General features: G+C 46.5%; 1 protein-coding gene across 1 annotated transcript in view; it reads right to left on the bottom strand.

Moving 5' to 3' along the window:
* PLPP3 (phospholipid phosphatase 3) overlaps window positions 1-19453 on the bottom strand; it is a 45357-nt gene that overhangs the window by 21550 nt on the left and 4354 nt on the right. The window lies entirely within an intron of this gene.

Here is a 19453-nt window from a genome sequence, read left to right on the forward strand (position 1 = left end):
GTTTGTACCTACTATTGCACCAACCACGTGCTTTGGGCAGCTGTGGGACACACATCCATGCAAGGACCGGAGCACCCACAAAAGCTGATGAACTCCCATCTGAGCCTGTTCACCTTCAATCACAACAAAGCCACGTGAAATCTGGATTTTAAATACTATCTGGGAACCTTCTGTGCAGGATTCCTGTGTCTGGACAGCTTGGTTGGATCTTTGCACCAGGCAGGAAGCAGATCTGCTCAAGACCACGGGTCAGGACACACAGTATGGGGGGCACACCTGGAAATTGTGGCACATCCACAACTCCCTATTTTTTAAAGTTTTTCAGACAAACACAGCACTGCCTCAAACCTAGTAGGGTGTTTCCCAACCACAATGTCACCTTGGGCAGGGCACCTTCCTTCCCTTTGCCTCAGTTTCCCCATCCATCTTTGCTGTTAAGCCCATCATCGAGAGGAGCACTACATCCCACAAAACCAAGCCCCAAATTCCCTGAAACCTATGTTCAGAGTAAATCACAAGCCACAAGGTACAGGAAACCCTCGTCCCACTTGCAGAGCGAAACCCAGGTAAGGGGAAAAACAAATACAGAGTGGTTCCAGCTGTCCTTGGGCCAAGACAACAGGTCTCACACCCAGATCCTACAGAAGGCATTAGGGAATACTTGTCGACCACTAACTTGCTTAAGTATCTGTGGGTTTGTTTACACAGCTAGCACTCAAAGACATCAGAGGGTTTTTCCTTCTAAAATGAATAAAAATAATAAATAAAAAATGAAGCGCTGTTGGGTCTGACCCAAAGCTGTCCACGGCACATTTGTAGTGAACACCATCTGCTAGATGTGATTAGCCAGGGCACCATGCACGTTGCTCAGAAGTGTCACCAAAATAATGCTCTTCATGTTCTCCACATGAACCACTCTCTGGATTTCACTTTGCGCAATCCCCTTTGGCTGCTTTTCCTATATGTTAATGGGTTTGCCCAAGCCAGGATTACTACAGGGTTTTGTTAGTCTTAAGAACAAACTCCATCGCCTGCAAGCAGGGACATCACATACTGAAGTGAAATTTTCAGGTACTCCATAGCGGTCTAGGCCACTGCTCAGGGCCCCTTTCAGATCCTCTCAAAAACTCTGGAAATGGGTCAATTGCAAGTTCTGGGCCCTGATCTGCTTGGCAAGGCGGGACAGTTTCCACCACATGTGTGAACCAGGGAGAAACAGCTCCAGAACTGCCCGGCCTGCTCAGATTTGGTAAATAACACCGGACATCTCGTGTGAATCCAGCTGATCTTCATTCCACGATTTAACCGTTTTGAAGCCCAGCCAGCTTGGCCCCAGAAGCCTGCCTGTGATGCCAGCAATCCCTTTTTAATGGGCCACTTAAAAAATTCTTAAAAAATCCTTAGGTTTCCTGGTGAGGAATGGCAGGGGAGAAGCGCTAACGTCGCCGGGCACGATCCGGATGAACTTGGGGAGCAGACACACCATGGTTACGTGGCTCATTGTTACTCCTCCAGTTCCTCTTGCTAATGGCTTTCACATGACAGGTCTGTAAAACACATGTTCCCACAGACAATAAAATACATCTGAAAGCTAAAACCGGCCCTAAAAAAAAAAAAAAAATTAAAAAAATAGAATAAAAAAAAAAAAGAGAGACAATAGTGTTTCTATATATTCTGTGAACCCAGGAATAATAAAGATTTGTTTCTCCTTCATTCATTGAGCAGCTTGGGGTAGTATTTCCGTGTTTCAATTATATGTACACTTGCCACAGCTATAATAAGAGTGTAAGTGACCTATATGGGACACATTTTCATAAAGCACATAGGCATAGTTTGGAAAATCCAATGGGTTTGTTTTCTCTCCTACAAACTTGTGGTTTAGTGGGATATTGCCAATCAAGTCTTGATATTTTTCCAGCAAAACACTAACCTCAGATTCCCTTTTTTTTTTCCCCTTCCCCTCCCCTTTTTTAACATGAGAAACATAAACACACTCCCTATAACTGAGTGAATATTACCTAGAAGACATAACATGCCTTTGATTTTGAGGGCTGGGTGAGAGACTGCTCCTTCACCCAAGGAATGGAGGACCCCAGCCCATGGCAAACAATAAATTGTGCTCAAGATGGCTCTTCTTCCACGAGGTCATTTCTTGGAGGACAGGCTGTCTGAGGGACTAGGTCACCACCCATATTTTTTTTGCCAAGGGGGTTCCAGCATGGAGAAACCTGTGGTGGTGCCAAAAGGCTGGCAGAGCATGGGCTATGCAGAAAAAACACTACAGAGGGAAGTCTGGCAGGAGACAGAAAATTAAACACAGGGAGAGATGCCTTTGGGATCCCTCAAACAAAACACCACAGAGACATTATTCACACTAGGAGATCTGCCCGAGGCAAAAGGATCCAATCCAGAAGTGGGGCTTACAGCCCACACACCTTGGAAATGGAAGGCAAGCAGAGTAGGGCTGTACTGTGAGGATGGAACATCTGTCCTCATCACCTCTCCTGCCCCAGTCTGCCTCTCTGAGTCAGCATTTTAACAGGGAATTCAGAGTGTGCATCCCTGGCTGCAGATCTACGGATTCAACAGCTGAATCCCATAAAGGTGTTGAGTCTTAGACCTCCACCACTTCCCATCCCTACACATGGTACCAAACTGCTGAGGACACAAGAGGTTCACTTCAGGAAACAGTGACTTGCACTGAAGTGAATGACAGATGTACAGGGCAGGCAGAAAAATGACACTGGTTTTGGGGATGCTCACTTTTCTCCAAAAATGGTACTGTCTGGTCATTCTGTCATGTGCAGACCAACTGCAGAATCTTTAGGAATGCTGCAGAAGGGCCTCACATCCTCCTTAGTACTAGTATTTCCATGCTGAGAAATGACACAGAAGCCTGTGGACCACGTCCTAAAGCATGGACACAACACTGGCACATCCAAAGGGAGCTGTGCAACCAGACAAGTGCTGCTCCCCATCTCATGGGAAACTAAAGCATAAAACAAAGGGATTTGCTTCTTCCAATGCAATAAAGGTAAACAGTGCTGAAATTACCTTCTGACCTGCAACATCCTTCCCAACGTGATGGAAAGTTTCTTTTCCTTGTACAACAGGGATTTTTTGCTTTAATAACAGAACAAGGAAATCCCAACCACAAGCTTTTATCCAGCTCTGCTGTAAGAGATCAAACACGGCTCCAAACCATAACAGAATTCTCTCGGGGACTGATCTTGCCCCATCCAAACAGGCTCAGCCCTGCTCCGAGTGGCACGGAGCAGGTGTGGACACCGAGGAATTGTGTGAGGCACTGCAGGATACTGTGGGGCTGGACATTGAAAAATGATGTTGCTTTTGTTGGGAGGAAGTCCAAGTGACTTGGTGACCTCTAACTGCTGGTGTCCTGCGCTAAGGTATTTCAGAGCAGGGTTTAAATTTATTTGTCTTTCCATTTAATAAAGCCAATCGAGTTTGGAAGGCTAGCACCAAGGAAAAAAATATTCCTTTCTTTGGTCAGCACCTTTATGAAGAGGCAGTTAATAGGCAATAATCCTGGGAAGGCTGGCAGCTTGAAAGCTAAAACCCCAGCACCAAGCCTAAACAAAACCCCCGTGTACTCTCTGACCAGCTTGAAATGTGCATAAAAATCAAAGGCAGGAGAAAAAAGGGCTCTGTGTTGGGTACAGCACTTTGAATCTCAGAGTCTTTGAAAAGTTAGCACTTGTGCAGATTTAATAGGAGGAAAAAAATTTAAAAAGGGGATAAGCTTTCACTGGCCACTCATCAAAAAGTGGAAGGAGAGGAAGGCAAGAGGCATTTGGGCAGTAACCCACCCAGGCCACTCTCATCTTCCCAGCCCAGCCTTCACCTTTGCACCAAATTAAGAACCATCACCACTTTCTCCTTTTTAAATGTCTGATTTTGATGGGGTTTAGGGGTTTTTTCCCATTAAATCTTTGTTTTTTAACCGTGCAGGTCAGGGGGATGTTGCTGGCTATCTCAACAAAGCAACAGTAATTTCTAACAAGTATTCCATGATGCTTTTACCTGCCACTGTCCAGACCCTGGGTGTTCTTAGGGTTTCACTAGATCAGACATCTACCTAAATAAGTGTAAAAGACCATTAATTAATTTGGCAGGGCTGAGTGGGGTATCTAATTCCTTACTCAAGTCACACTGTAAATATTTGGGTACCTACAAGAGACAGGCTCTCTATTTGAAGTACTTAGTGGCTGATCCTGGGTACATACAAACCTTATTTGGTTTACAATATTTGTACATATTTAAAAATGCATATAAACTAGATTAGGCTACGGTAGGCTTTTATTGGGGCTTTAAAAGTTGGCTTCCCAAAACTTTGAGAGAAGAGCTGCAGCACTGCAAGGGCAGCCTTGGCAACTGCAGCGAAAGCGAGCAACTCTTGGAGCCAACTTACACTGTACATGTATAAATATATATATAAATACATAAATAAAAGTTAATAACCCAGTGAATCGAAGTATTTCCACATTTCTGCCATATCAGGCATGTGCTGTCAATCAAAACAGAAGCTAGCTCCACACCAGCACTGGGTGTATCTGAAGGAATGGGAGGAGCGTGGTCAGCTAAAAAAATAATCTCAAGGGAGCAGATCTGCAGCCCAGTATCAGCCAGAAAAAGATCCTACTGCAGACTGGATCCAGCTATTAAATTCAGATTTTTAAAGGTCTTGAAAGCATCAGTGATGTGTCTCCATCCCTATGTTTTTTGACTGAATCTGGATATTTGAGGACCACATATTCAGTAGGACAAGGAGACAACTGGGCTAACCATCAGCTCTGCTATTTTACTACCTGCAAAGTCTTAATTGTTCTTCACCTTGATTCCAGCAGTCCAGCAGACTGATCTGTGCATCTGCCTGTATTTTGGAAACACATCTAGTATCTTTGTTTGCAAAACAGATTCCCATTCAGCTCGATTACAGTTCCACTACTCTCAGCTGACACATGAGGAGAGAAAATTGTCCACACAAACAAACCCTAGACTTTATGGTAAAACAGGTACCTGCTTTAGAGTACTAAAGAACCTATAAACAAGGATCAGTATATATTGCGTTTCTCTGATTTGACCTGTTTGGACAATTTCTTGGGCACAATGGGTTGGTTTCCATGAAAAAAAAAAAAAATTAAAAATTAGTTAATTTTCTACTTGCTGTAGGTTTGTTCACATAACTTCCATGAACATCTGCCCCATCTATATTAATTTGTCTGGCATCCTTCCTATGCAGAGAGTGGCATTTCTGTTGTCCATTTTATTATTTTTATTTTTCAGCTAAATTGTAGGAACTTCAAAGCAAACCTCATAATTTTAGGTCCACCAGATGCTACAGATTCCAAAAGACTTCCTAGTGGCAGACACAGGTTCGTTTTGACTTAGATAGTATTTTCTGGGTTCTTACATTTTTGGGGTTTGTTTCTTTGTTTTTAGTAAGAACTGGTTAAGGAACACTGGGCAAAACATCTTATGCCCGTTAGTGCAAGAGCAAACAAGAAGAAAGCAAGAAATAATTATTTTCTATATGGACAACAGCATAGCGCTGATGACCCAAGGCTTCAGAGGTATTTGCGAAGTGCCTTTAAAAGGAACCAAAGGTGGTGTCAAAAGTGACAGGAGTCCCTACCTGCTGCCCAAACCCATCCTTGGAAACGTTCAGGGCCAGGTTGGATGGGACTTTGAGCAACCTGGTCTACTGTCCTTGTCTATGAAAAAGGCAAGCTTCAAGGTCCCTTCCAACCCAAATCATTCCATGATTCCATGATACTCATTCTTTGTGGTTAATACCCCCCTGTGCAACCTGGAGCATATTTATTAACCCAGTCATCCTGGGAAAATATCATTATAAAAAGGTTCTTGGTCACACAAATACTTCAAGCCAAATGCTAAATTATCCTCTTGCACTGCAAATTCCTCTGGATTTGAAACCAAGAGTAGAAATACTTCATGATGTGGCTGGAGCACAACGTGCCAGCCTCGTGCTCCAAGCGTTCCAGACCAACAGGAATGCTGCCATTGGTTTTTTCTGGGTGAAAAAGTGCTTTTAGTGAGTAGCTGTCACCTATTTTCAAAGATAAGGACCACATACAGAGGAAGAAAAACAAGGGAATTCTACAAAGAGTGTTAAGTTGTTCTTCATGGGAGTTTGGCGTGAGCTGATGGATTAAAAAGCCTTTATATTAAAGTGCACATTTATTTTCAATAACCTCAGAACTCATTAATAAGAACAAAAGGTCCTATCCAAGCCACAATATGTAGGTCCTTTAAAAATTCTGCATTTGTGGGGTAAAACAGATTTAAACCAGATTGGCCAACCAGCAAATTTGGATTGGGTGAATATAAAAGACATTACCAACAGTAATCCAGAGCCAGCTCCAGACGAACATGATGGAAAGAGCAAATTTGAATTGGGTGAACACAAAAGACATTACCAAGAGGAATGTCTTGGCTGGAGCCAGCTCCAGCCAAACTTGATGGAAACAAAGCCATCATTTCCCATTGTCTACAGCAAGGGATAAAATGCAACACCCATGAAAACCCCCAAGTGTCAACAACACCTTTTGAGGCACCTCTGCACATCCATGTGCTTTGGAAGTCTCACAAATATGATAAGCCCAACCTAGGATGACCCAGCTTGAAGAAAGGGAGAGAAATTTAAAAAAATAAAGATGTGCCTGTGAACTCTGCAATGGTGAAGGCCAACAGCTCGTGTGAAAAACACACTGTGGTGACTGTGATGTTTCCAATTAGAAATGGAGCGAGCAGCGCTTGCTCTGCTGGTCAGCAGGGTTTGGAACGAGCCTCTCACCACCACTCCTCTGGGCTCTGCCTTCGAGGAATGGATCAGGCCACTGCCCAGCCCCAGCAACACTCAACACCCCCCTTCTTTTGGGGGGAATCTAAGAAATTTCTGCCAAACCAGTGGCTGAGCCAAGGAGTTGCTCCCCTTTGTCCCTGTCATCCCACTGGCTGGGTAAACACTAATATTTCCCTACGTAATCACAACTCTGCTCTGCTCATATAGAATCACAGAATGATAGAAAAGATTGGGTTTGAAGGAACCTTAGAACACCTAGTTGCAGCTCATGCACAGGGATGTCACCCACTAGATAAGGTTGCTCAGGGCCCCATCCAACCAATTCATCGCCCTCTTCTCAAAAGGAAAATTTTGTGAGATGTAGGTGCTGTTTTAATCCATAAAATAGCAAGCAAAAATTCCTTATCTCAGCTTCTTGCCCCCAGACACCCCAGAACAGAAGCGCTGGCTCCTTCTCTTTACACAGACACCCTAAACCATAACAAGAACAGGTAGAAATATTAAACTGAAGCCAATGTAATGCAGCCAACAAAAGTGTATTATTTTTAACTCAGTAAAGACACAAAGCATATGAAGCAAAAATAAAGCCAGTTAACTTAGTCAACATTAGGTCTCTTAAATAAAAATTCATCAAACCTCATCGCTGAACTTCCTAAACATCTTCCTGAGCACCAAGGCCAGGCAGTGCCACTGTAATTAAGCATGTTTTTGGGAGCAACTGCCCCGGTGCAGGAGGCAGCAGAGCCCCTGGCCACAGCCCTGAGCCTGCCACCAGTAGCTTTTTGACCCAATTCTGTCAATGTACCTATTGTAAATGCAAAATCCTTCTTCGGATTTGAAGCAGCAGCCACCTGCACAAATAAGGCCGGGTTATAACTCTGTAACCCAATACAAGCACTGGAAGCTTAAAAAGTTTGTATTCCAAAAAGCACTTCTGACCTCTTCCTTAAAAGTTCACTAATCACTTTTAATTCATAATTTATTTCCTCTTAATATACTTGCTTTATGTAATGCTCCCCTTTCTCCCCGCCCCCCTTCCTCTCCTCCTTTCTTTTTTCTGGAAGTTCCCCAGGAGAAAATGGTATTACACAACTCCCTTGATTAACTGGAAATGAAGCTTTTCCCCCTCGGTAGTCGCGATTTGGTAGAGTTTCCAGGACATAAAGCACGGCCCAGAGTGCTGAAAGGCAGAGAGACGTGGGTGGAAGTGATCCAAAGGCCCTTAAAGTGATGGGGGTTGATCTTGGTGGTCCCCAGAGCAGAGCTCTGAAAGGCTTTGCCTATTTATCAATGGGTTAAAAAAGTGTAATATTACCATTCTTCTTGTTCCTCTGTATTTTGACTGCACAGAGTGGCATCCTAATGTGTAGCAATACATGATATATCTGAGGCTGTGCTGGTAATGTTAAAAAAATAAATAAAAACCATGCTCCTAATTAAAATAGCTTTGTATTACAGGGAAAGGAGACTTTGCAGGGGAAGGAGGAGGAATGACAACTGCTGCCTTGGCCATGCTGACACCTCCCTGCCCACAGAAGTTTTGATGGAAAGCAGCTGGGAGTGGAGTATTTTGGAGGCAAGACATCATCACCTGCAGTGACAGAGGTGTCCACCCTGTGCTGCACACAAGGAACTTACCTACCCTGCCCATCTGCCCCTGTGAATTATTTGTGCCCCTGAAAGCCAAACAGAATTTTTGGGACAGCATGGTTCCATGCTGCACACCATCTTGGACTCCTGGGTGCTTCTGTCCCTCTAAGAGACTGAAAATTCTGCAAATCCAGTGTAGCACTGAAAACTTCACCCCCGTGTTCTGCAAGCACAGGGCCAGGCAGGGTGGGCACAGCCACCTTGTCACCCCAGCCCCTTTCCCATGCACCTGCCCGCAACAGCTGCACTTTGCAGCCAGGTGACATCCCATAACCCTGTTTCTTTAAGGGACAGGATGAACTGGGCCACATCTGAATGGCACAGGCGAGGGCCAAGGCTCTATTCACACTGACTGGAGGGACACAACATGTACCATGCCTTTTAAAACCAAAAATGGACAACTCCCAGTTTCCATTTCCAGCCTCCTGCAACAATGCTGTGCCCTGCTGTCAAGGAACGTGTGAATAAATTAAGGAAAGAAGGTTAAAGAAGCCCAAGGGAATAGGAGTCCCTTTTTCTTTATTGCAGTTAATTTTGACAAAGGGTCTTCTGTTTCCTCTCCTCCCCCCTTTTTTTTATTTGGAAGGGCTTCGTGCCAAGCTGCATTATTCCTCTTCACCATGGTACTGCCATGAAACCCGCCTGGTATGTTTGCCTGAAAATCTCAGGTTTTCATGGAAATTGTTTTTATCTCAACAACTACTCCCTTTGTCACCTCAGACATGAAAAGAGGAGGAGAAGGGCTCAGGCTCAAATCCCATCCCAGCAACAAAACATCCATGAAAAAGCACCACGACCTTCCAAACCCAGCCCCATGAAAACCTGCCCTCCCAACAGGGCAGAAACCCTCCAAAAACCCTTTTTACCACCTCACTCAGAACACCAGAGCAACTGCAAACCCATGAGAGATGCTGTGCACAGCCTCAGTTCAAAACAATGAGGCTTGGGAACAAAAAGCATCCCATTGGTGGGATTGTTTTGAAGTATTTTTAAAGTGGAAATAGTTTCTTTTCTTGCAGCCCATCGTGGCAACCAGAGCCCTCTGGCTCCTGTCAGCAAGGCAGGAGCTCCTCAGGGGTGTCCTCTATTTCCAGCCTATTTACTGCTCTGCTGAGAAAGGAGCCTATAGATGCTCCAGTTCTCAGATTTGGGACTTTGGAGGGACTGGGTTATTCAACAAACCAACCCTTTCTAAACACTGTCAAAGGAGTGATTTGATGCCTTTCAGTGCTTACCATACAAAACTCTGAAAGACCAGCGGGCTTCAAAAGCCGCAGGAGCGGAGCTGGAGTTTGGCAGGAGTTCATTAGCTGCCTGTGTCCTTCTGTGTGTGGCTTGTAATTACATGCAGACCCGGTGCCAAATCCTCATCTACTGAGGGGCACCAATTAACGTGCTGCTGGATGATTCACAGGTAGCTAATGTTGAGATTTATACACCCGCCGTGCCAAATAGCCCATGCTTTTTTATTATTAATATTATTGTTATTATTACTTTAAGCCGGCCTTTTTCCCCTCTTTCCAAGTTATCATATAAAAACAAGGTTTTGGCAGTAAAATTGGGATTGTCCAGCCTGTTCCCAGGGCCACACACTGGTGGGCCTGATCCTGCTGACACCACATCTGCAGGGAAATGCACATCTCTTGGAGCATGGGCCAAGGGCTTGCAAGTTAAACCACCTACTGTGTTTTCCTTTTGTAAAAAGCAGAGGTTCTCTGCTCCAAGGAGAAAAATTGTAAAATTGAGGCACCCTTTGCACTCTGTAGTTGGCTTTCCTGCTGCTTGCACCCTCTTACTCCTACAGGTGGCAAAACAATAACCGCAGAAGCTTCAAGAGGAGCTGGGGAAGCTGAGAAAGCAGGTATCTAAAAGTGATAATTTACTTTTTGAAGGGGAAATGTACACAAAACTGCATCTCCTGTAGGAAAACATAACAGTTGTTAGTTTCTCTGACAAAAGATTAAAAAAAAACCACAACAAAAAAGGGTCTTTCTTCTCTTACTTGAAATCTGCATCCCTTTGCCTCTCTTACTGGAGATCTGCATCCCTTTGCAGCCAGCTGGCTCCCCATGCAGCCCTTGGCAATTAAAACCTTGGGAAGTCAAACACAACAGCATGGAAGTGAGCCTTTTGTTTTCCTGTTTTGTCATTCCTGTCTTGTGTTTGATCCCAAGATTTCTCAGGCTAGAGGGAAACCATGGGCCCAGTGGAGCATCTTGGCACTGGCTGGGCACAGGTCCCCAAGCTCACTGGTTTGCCACTGCTGATGGTTTTCCCATGGGGAGAATGGAGACTGAGACCTCATCTCCTTCTGCTTGACTTTCTCTTTTGCAAAAAACACTGCTCCTCAGCCCTGGGGGATAACAATTCCAGGAGGGCTGCAAGTACAACCCAACGCTCGCACCGCTTTATCCTTCTCCAATAAACCTTTCACTGCATTTGACACAATACAGGTCTTGTCCAGCCATGAAAGCTTTCCTGCTTATCAGGAGAATTTTTAATCAACCAGCGGGGAAAACATGGCCTGACATTTTATTGCTTCCTTGTGCTTTGCTTTTAGATGTTTCGGTTTCTTCTCTTGATAATCTCTTTAGCCAGGGATCAGTGGAAAGCCTCAAGTTTTCCATGCCCAGCAGCTTCTCCTGGATCATTTGGAGTCAGGGCAGGTAGAGGAGCATGGGGACAGTGGAGGGTTTATGGTGGGATGGAGAAGAAGGCACCAAGCTCTCGATTCACTGCAGGTTCTGGAACAGGGTTTTGTCCTGGCCACAATTACAAAACAACAAACAACGTCTGTGGGGAAGGGTCATAAGAAGTTCAGCTTTCCTCTATTAAAACCATCTGGTGCCTATAAAAAACCCCAACTGGTTGGTTGGGATGGTTGGTAGCACCTCCTCCCTGCTCGGCTCTTCCTGGCACCTCACGGGGACGTGGTGGCACCAGAGGTGTCACAGTGAGGGACAGGGCTGCCATGGGAACGGGGGGCCTGGCAGACACCCCCTCTACTTTGTATCCCTCCTGCTGCAAAGAAGGTGCCCCAGCATCCACCTCATTTCACTTCTTATCTGAGCCAGAACTTCTTTACGAGGTGCCTGTCCCCTCAGGAACGCCGGCTCCTGCCAGAGTGCCCTCAGCGAGCCCCTGAGAGGACTGAGCTTGCTGAGCAAAATAAAACATCCCTGTGAGGCCTATGTGGGACCCTGCAAAGGGTTTCTCCAGGTCACAGTCACCAACGGGTCCCCCTCCAGCATCAACAGCGAGAGGCACCGCCAAACCTGCAGGGGATGGGAACCTTTATTAAAAAACAACAACAACAACAAAAGAACCTAAACCTCTCCTTTGTTTCCAACAGAAATAAAAGAAAGGGGGGTGAAAAAAAAAAAAACGAAAAGAAAGGAGAGGAGAGCTTAGAGCCAGTTCCCCAGCCTGTAACACAAAACCAGACTGTGCTGGGAAACCTTACACCACGCGGCATCCAGCTCATGTACTCCTGCTCCGCTCGCCGCCTCCCGGATGCTTCCCCAAGCCCAAACTGCCCTTGAGAGAAGCCAAGCCTCAGCCTCTGCTGAAAAGCCTCTTTGTTTGGATTCCCTTTCCAAATCAGCGTATCCTGAGATTGAACTCCCTTCCACCCCTCTGCAGGGTTTTTGAACGCTGCGATGCCTTTGGCAGCAGGCAGCTCTGCCAGCAGGTTTGCGGTAACAGCGCACGGCCCGCCCAGCCCGGCACCCTCAGCACCAGGAACTCCCTCCACGGTGAAGGAGAGAAAGGCAGGACACGAGAAAGTGCTGCAGAATTACTTCAAAAGATCCTTTAATCATGGATTGTGAACAGAGGAGCTGAGTTCTCCTTAATTAAACAATAGCTTTAATCAGCCTTCAATAGCTGGCGTTACTCAGAGGGTGGTGAGGCCCTGGCACAGGGTGCCCAGGGGAGATGTGGCTGCCCTATCCCTGGAAGTGTTCAAGGCCAGGTTGGAAAGGGCTTGGAGCAACCTGGGATAGTGGAAGGTGCCCCTGCCCATGGCAGGGGGTTGGAACAAGATGAGTTTTAAGGTCCCTTCCCACCCAAATCATTCCACTGTGTGACACTGAGGCACACCAGTGAGCTGACCATTTTGCCTTTCTTAAACTGGCATAATTGAAAGGAAACCATCAAAGAAACCCAGGCACAAGATCCAGGCCATGCACACATCATCAAGAGGGTCTGACTCCAAGCATTGCTGTGAGCTTTCCATACAACCCCAAGGCCATCACTCACTGAGGCCTTCACTGAATCCTCATGTCCATCCCTCACTGTACAAAGAAATAAAATACTCACCATACACAGAAATAAAACGCATTTTCTTGCGCCTCAAGCTCAGGGCACAACACTGCTACATCCATACAGACAGGCAATGGGGGTCTCCTGTGTCCCTTGAGACTGGCAAACCCTCAAAATCCTATGTTCCCACCAAAGGCAGGGATATGGTGCTCCCAGGGCAGGATCTCTGCTCCTGCACTGACCCAGCTGAGACGCACAAACAGCACCAAGGTGGCAATTTCACCCCTCAGAGAAAACACAGCAGATCTTGCAGCAAGGGAGTGTTAATGAGAAAATCAGCCCGACACCTCACCCTGACACTAAAGGGAAAACCCTCTCCTCCAAAACCAGCCCAGGAGTTAAAGCATGGGGAAAGAAGATGTTTTTCACTTGCAGGCAGCTTTAATTTACCTCAGTGTTACATCTTTCCCTGTGAAAGCAAAACCCTGAGATTTAAGCAGGTGGATTTTCAGGCCGTGGACCCAATACCCACTTGTGGCAGAAAACTTCAGCAAGAGCAAAAGCAAAGTACCTGTTGTTATATCCACAGTCCTGGTGTATCCCAAACACTATCCCACTTGTCTGGCAATTTCAAACATGCTGCATGCCTAGATTCTGCAGTGGCTCTGAGAGTTTTACACACTGGAAAACTTCTTTGTGCCCATGGTGATTTATCAAAACAGGCTTTCTCCAAAATGCTATCTGGCTTTTCCACGGGTTTTGCATTTGACAAAGATTCGTACCAGCTCAGTCAGAAAAACAAATGCCACAAAACTTCTCCTTTAAGGAAAAAAAAAAAACCAAACCACCCAACCCTCACAGCCCAATGCTTTAGAAATGCTTCCACATGCTAATCAGCCTCCTATTCAGTTCCAGACTGAATAGGACTCCAACAATGACAAAGAAATACGCTGAACCTATCCCACATTTCATCCCCTTCACTCAAAATGTTGCTGTTACCTTGGTTTTCAGCCGCTTTGTGGGAGCTGCAGCAGAATGACAGCTGCATGCTAAAGCTGCAGGGATGGTCAAGAAACCAGGAGGGCTGGATGAAAAAATATCTGGCCCAGATTATGTGGGAAAAAAACGGGATTATCTGAGAGGACAGCAACTGATGCTGCAAATTTTTATGAAAGTAAAATTTTATTATTCTTTTAATAAGAAAAAAAAAAAGCAAAAAAGTCCCCGAGTTCTCTACGAAAAGCACAGCCTCTTGTGGTCAGGCAGCAAAGGAACTTTCTCTCAGCCTGGGAAGTATGAGTAGGATACAAGCCCCTCCAAATCCTTCCCTTTGAGAATCATCCATTTTTGTAATGTATTATCAACTGGCAGATGCCTTAGTGCAGCTTTTCCTCCACATCCTTTACCTGAAAAAACTCCAGCTCTTATTCTGGAAAAGGACAAGCCAGCTCCCGCTGCAGTGGGGGAATCCAAGGTTGTTTCCCTTTTCTGCAGAGCATGGAAGCACCAGAGCAGAGGCACCTGGGTAAGTTTTCACAGGAATTAGGTGGGAAGCCCCGGGACAGGTACACACATGTCCTAGGGACACACTTCAGCCCAATCCCTGGCAGTCACAGACTCCTCCACAGTCGCCCAGGATCTGATTTCAAGATGCTTTGGGAGGCCTGGCAGAAGCACTGAAGTACTGAAGTTTGCAGCTCCAACAGGGAGCTCAGGAAGGAATCAGAGGTGCCTGAGCAGCTCTGGAAGCCCCACTGGGCACCTCTGTACTGGAAACACTGTCTTCAAAGTGTGCCCTCGCCGGGCTCCAGCGCCTGCCCACGCACCGGCGTGATGCTGCTCCTTCTGCTCCCTGGCTGCCCAGATTAGAAACTCCCAGAGGCACAAACCTCCCGTGACGTGCCCAGGCAGGACCAAGGGCAGCACAGCCTGGCACAGGGATCCTCGGCCCAGCACTTGAATTCAGGGAGAAGCAGCTCCCCAAAATGCAAGGGCCATCTGATCAGTGATCAAAGAGCTGCTCCAGAAACCTGCTAACACCAAACTGATTCACAGCTATCGACTTCAAAGGAGTTCTGCTGCCTGCCATCAGCTCGCCAGCCACCCAAAATTACTCCCTGAGCATCACTCAGAACACAAATGCACCCAGTGGTTACTGACCAGACCTGCTTATCAGCATTTCACCATGCTGTGTGCGACTTTCCCTTTGGAAAATAGCACTTTAAAGGGTGGTGGGCCTTGCAGGAAAGCCTTGGAAGCCCTCAAAATTCTTGGGATGTGGGACTGGTTGCCACGGCTGCTGTGCTGCTACAAAGACCAGAGCAAAGACCTCGCTGTCAGCTGGCTGGGAATGATAACCAGGGCTGGGCTGGATGCTCCCTCCAGGCTTAAAGGAAAGCCCATTACACCACCTCCCAAAAAAAGTCATAAATAACCAGCTGAGTGTCAAGGAGACAGGAAGCCCAGACCCCATTTGGCACATTGGCTTTCAAATTCAGTGGCTGGGCACTGGGAGGATGTGATGAGGTCTCAGCTTCATAATAATGCTCAATTAACAGAAATGTCATTAATATCTGTGTTTAGTGCCTGCATGGTCAGACAAGAGGACACTGCTGGCTGGCCAAAAATGGCAGTAATTTTTTATGATTTACAGGTGAAATCAGCTAATTTCTTCTTCTGTTCAGCACCAGACTGACACTTTTGGGGGGCAGAAGCTCTCTGAAGGAGTATCATTTCTTTCAGGAGGGATGGCTGCCCAAAACATCTCACCAGTAACTTTCACTTCTTCTCTTTAAAGCCATGGAAGGAAGAACCACGCTGTTCTCAGCTCCAGCAGCCAGGAAAGATGATGAGGCTCCAAGAGGTGCAGTCTGACCCCTGCAAGCTCCTGAAGCGGTGAAGGACAGCTCAGTCCCACAGCCACCTTTGGTGTTCAGGGCAAGCTGTGGGTGAACTCAACAATTCCAACTGCTCCAGCTTCAATTTGCTGTGTTTTCCAAGCATCACAGGCTATGCCCACTGGTGTGGATGGCCAGAAATCCTCCCAAGCTCCTCAGTGCTATGACCAACACTCTTTCACATCTTTCTGGGCAAGGGTTGCAAAGCTATGGGAAAACAGTAGAGGATTATGAGGAGTCTCCATGGAGTCAGTGCCACCACCAGTGTCAGACCAGCTGCAGCTCCATCTGGGCTCTGGCTGGCAGCCCCAGCCTGGCCCTGAAGGAGGGCACCATGTGCTCAGAGAACACAAGGATGCATGGATGCAGTCCTGTTCCAGGGCTGGAACAGGAACACACAGCACAAAGAGCACAGGCATTTGCAGAGCATCACAAGCTCTGGAGTTAAATTACATGTTCTGCATATAACTTGACTTGATGCAGAGTCTGTTTCCAACCCTCTGTCTCCAAAACATCCAGCACATGTGAAAAACAAGCCCACTTACGTGACTGACTCCAAAGGATGGAGTTCCATAGGAATTTCTGGTACTTCCAAACCTGCCACGACAAAGCTGATTTTCACACTCATTCATGCATTCTCTTGGTAACAAACTTATGCTTAAGGCTTGCTTTCAAGCTGTTTGCATCAAAATCCAAATGAAGACACTTCAAATTCCCTGGTTTTCATGGCATTCTGCTTCCTCAGGTCGAACTGGAGGAGCAGCTTCTGCTGATCACGATCCCACTGTTGCAACTGAGCCCTTGCATGCAGCTAAGAGGCAAGAAGGGATTCTCCAATTTCCCAACAGCTGCTCCAACACATCCCTGGCCACAGACACCTGATCCACACGAAGGAACTTTCCACCTGCTCTAAAATTGTGGAGCAGGTAGTGCCCCTCCAAGGTGGATGCCATGGGAGAGAGTGAAATGGAGATGGGGTGGCTTTGAAAGGGATGCAAATGCCCTTCTGGGAAAGGGGGCCACTGATCCATGAGGAGGTGTGACACGCAGGGCACCCTGCTCCCAGCTTTTGGCAAAACCCACCCAGCTGAGGTATCGGGGAAGGCAGATGGAAGGCTGGCCACAGGCTGGGCCTCCAGACACGCTGGCAAGGGGGGAAGCACAGAAGAGCGTTCAGAAAACTGACTTCAGACTTTTATAATTACAGGATAAGCGCTGGATTACTTTAATTCACCTCTTTCATTGAGGCTTTATCATTCTCATTTCTGAGCCTTTTTGTTTGTTTGTTTAAAAGATGAAACCTGACCTACCGGAAGAGCCGAACAAGGCCCTAAGATACAACAAAAAGGAAGAAATGTTAAAAAAAAAAAAATATATATATATATATATGTATGATAGCACTCATACAAAACCCCAGCTGGCAGGGGGGAAAGCCACATCCTGGGAGGGGGTTTGGGGGCTTCCCTGCTTCCTTCCCCCCTGGGGACACAGCCCCTTGGGATGCCAGGGAAGCTGCTGTTCCCAGCCCTGGCTGTGTGAATGCTGGGAGAGGAGGGTTTGAAGGCTGCTGCCTTTCCCCACGCTGCCTTCAACAGGCAGGCCCTTGTTCCAGGCACAGGCAGGCCGGGAGACCACAAGGGTCCCTTCTGGATTACTATGGATGAAGTGGGAGCATTGTATGAAGGGAACGGGGAGGATGGAGCCTGCTCCGCCAGAGCAGAGCTGGGCCTTTGCCTCCCCCTCTTTGAAGGCATTTCAGGCAGAGATGGGGCCACACAAACACCCTGCCTATCTCAGATGCTGAAGAGGGGCCCTGGTTTGCCAGAGGTTCCCCAGCTGTGGTATGCAAACCATTTTTGGGTGGTACACAGAGCACACGCATCTGGAGAAGACACCACCAGCCTGTATCCAGACAAACATGGTCAGACCAAAGCAGCCTAGGAAAGGCATGCATATTAAATGGAGATTTAAAGGGTATAAAAATAATCCGTTTGATCTGGGAGCGATGTTTATATTATTTTCCATGCTCACTACAAACAGACAATTAAAAAAATGTCATCTGCTGTAATTGTGATTCCCATCTCCTGCCTGTCTCAGCAGCAGGTACACAGGATTCAAAGCACTCCTGGCCATGAAGCAGTTGCACGTAATTCTGCTTTTCCTGGAGACACATCTTCAGGCTGGCCAAGTTCCACCAACTCAGGAAAGTCAACAGATTTATACCCCTGAGGACTCGGTCTGCCATAGGTACAGCATTTCCTTGTTCTGCAATTAACACCTCAAGTATAATTGTCACTAATAATCTCTTTTTGATAGGTCGGTTCTCTCTTTTTTGTTTGTTTGTTTGTTTTCACAAAGCAAATGCAGAAAAAGTGGATTTCAAACACCTCCAAAATATTTCTCTCGCCTTTACTTCCAGTCATCTTTGGCTCCTTTGGTCTTTCAAGGGAGGCACAACAGATGGGTATCACACTTTAGGTGCTGACTGCTGGTTCAATAAGAAGCTTTTCCAGGCTCAAAGAAAAAAAAAAAATCTCCTTTACTCCCAAGTTCTGGCAGAGTCCAACTGCACAACAACCTCATGCCAAGGTGCCAGTTCTGCCAACCTGCCTGTGCCAGAGCACCTCCAGAGCAGCCATCCCTGGCCAGGAGCTGGCTGCCACCAGGAGATCCTACAGGTTGTGGAGAGACACATAAACATTAACGACCAAACCCCACCTAGGGATGCTCAAAACACGATGACGACTCTCCACCCACACAGCTTCTCCCGTGTGGTGTGGGCTCAACACAGAGGAGACACAGCCTGGAGAAGGCATCACCGAGGGGTTGGGACTGTCCAGCTGGTTTGGCACAGCCAGGTCTTGCTGTGCCTTGCTGGACACAAGAAATGGTTGGCTCAGTGTCTTCTTCAGGTGCACAGAAAGATGTCACCCATGTGACAAGTGAGTGGTGCACAGCGGGGCAGTCCTAAAAATAAGAACAACAGCCCCAACCCAAACAAAGTAAAGTTGCTTAGCTCAACACATCCAGCCTTACACCATCCAAATAACTCTAACCTCACCCCTCATCTCCAATTCCTCCCACTCCTTACACTTCAATGACAATCCCAGGCCTGTTTGCACCAATTTTTGTGATGAAGCGACAGGGCCCCTGGCAGAGCTCAAATCCTTTTTGCTTCTGAGAGCTGGAGAACTACACAATTTTCTACACAGAAGAGGGAAGTCAAGAGTAATCTAAACTGTTAGCCCAAATTATAAGATTATATACCCACTTACATAAACATGTCAAGGTCCAGCTAACATAAATATTTACTTTCAAAGTTCATTTTAGCATCAAGCTCGCTACAGGAGATGCCAAATTTGTGAGAAAGCTGCAGAGATATTAAGGTTGTAAGAGGTCTATCCATCTGTTGCTTCAAAAAACCTTCCCGAGGCAGTAAAACTTGTGCTGCACAGATTAACTGGGATTGACAGAAGAGAGAAAATTAAATTAGAGGCAGAAAAGAAGAAGGGCAGTAAATTATGTGCAGTTTACATCCCACCAGCCTGAAACATATGCTCCCATAAAGCCAATTTCCACAAGCCTCAGAAGCAGGTATGCCAGATGAAATCCTTCTATTTTATGGCACAAGCAGGACTTTTTGGAAGCTGTTTTACCTGCACAAGCTGCACAAATACAAGCTACTGAAGACCCTCATCTGCCCTATCACCCTTGCTGACACAGCCTTCCCCTCTTCCGAGATTAAACGCTTGACTTAGCACCCGTCAGCAGAGCACAGGTGGCTGCTCCGAGCTTG

The sequence above is a fragment of the Agelaius phoeniceus genome, chromosome 8 (genome assembly GCF_051311805.1).
Source record: "Agelaius phoeniceus isolate bAgePho1 chromosome 8, bAgePho1.hap1, whole genome shotgun sequence".
NCBI lineage: Eukaryota > Metazoa > Chordata > Aves > Passeriformes > Icteridae > Agelaius > Agelaius phoeniceus.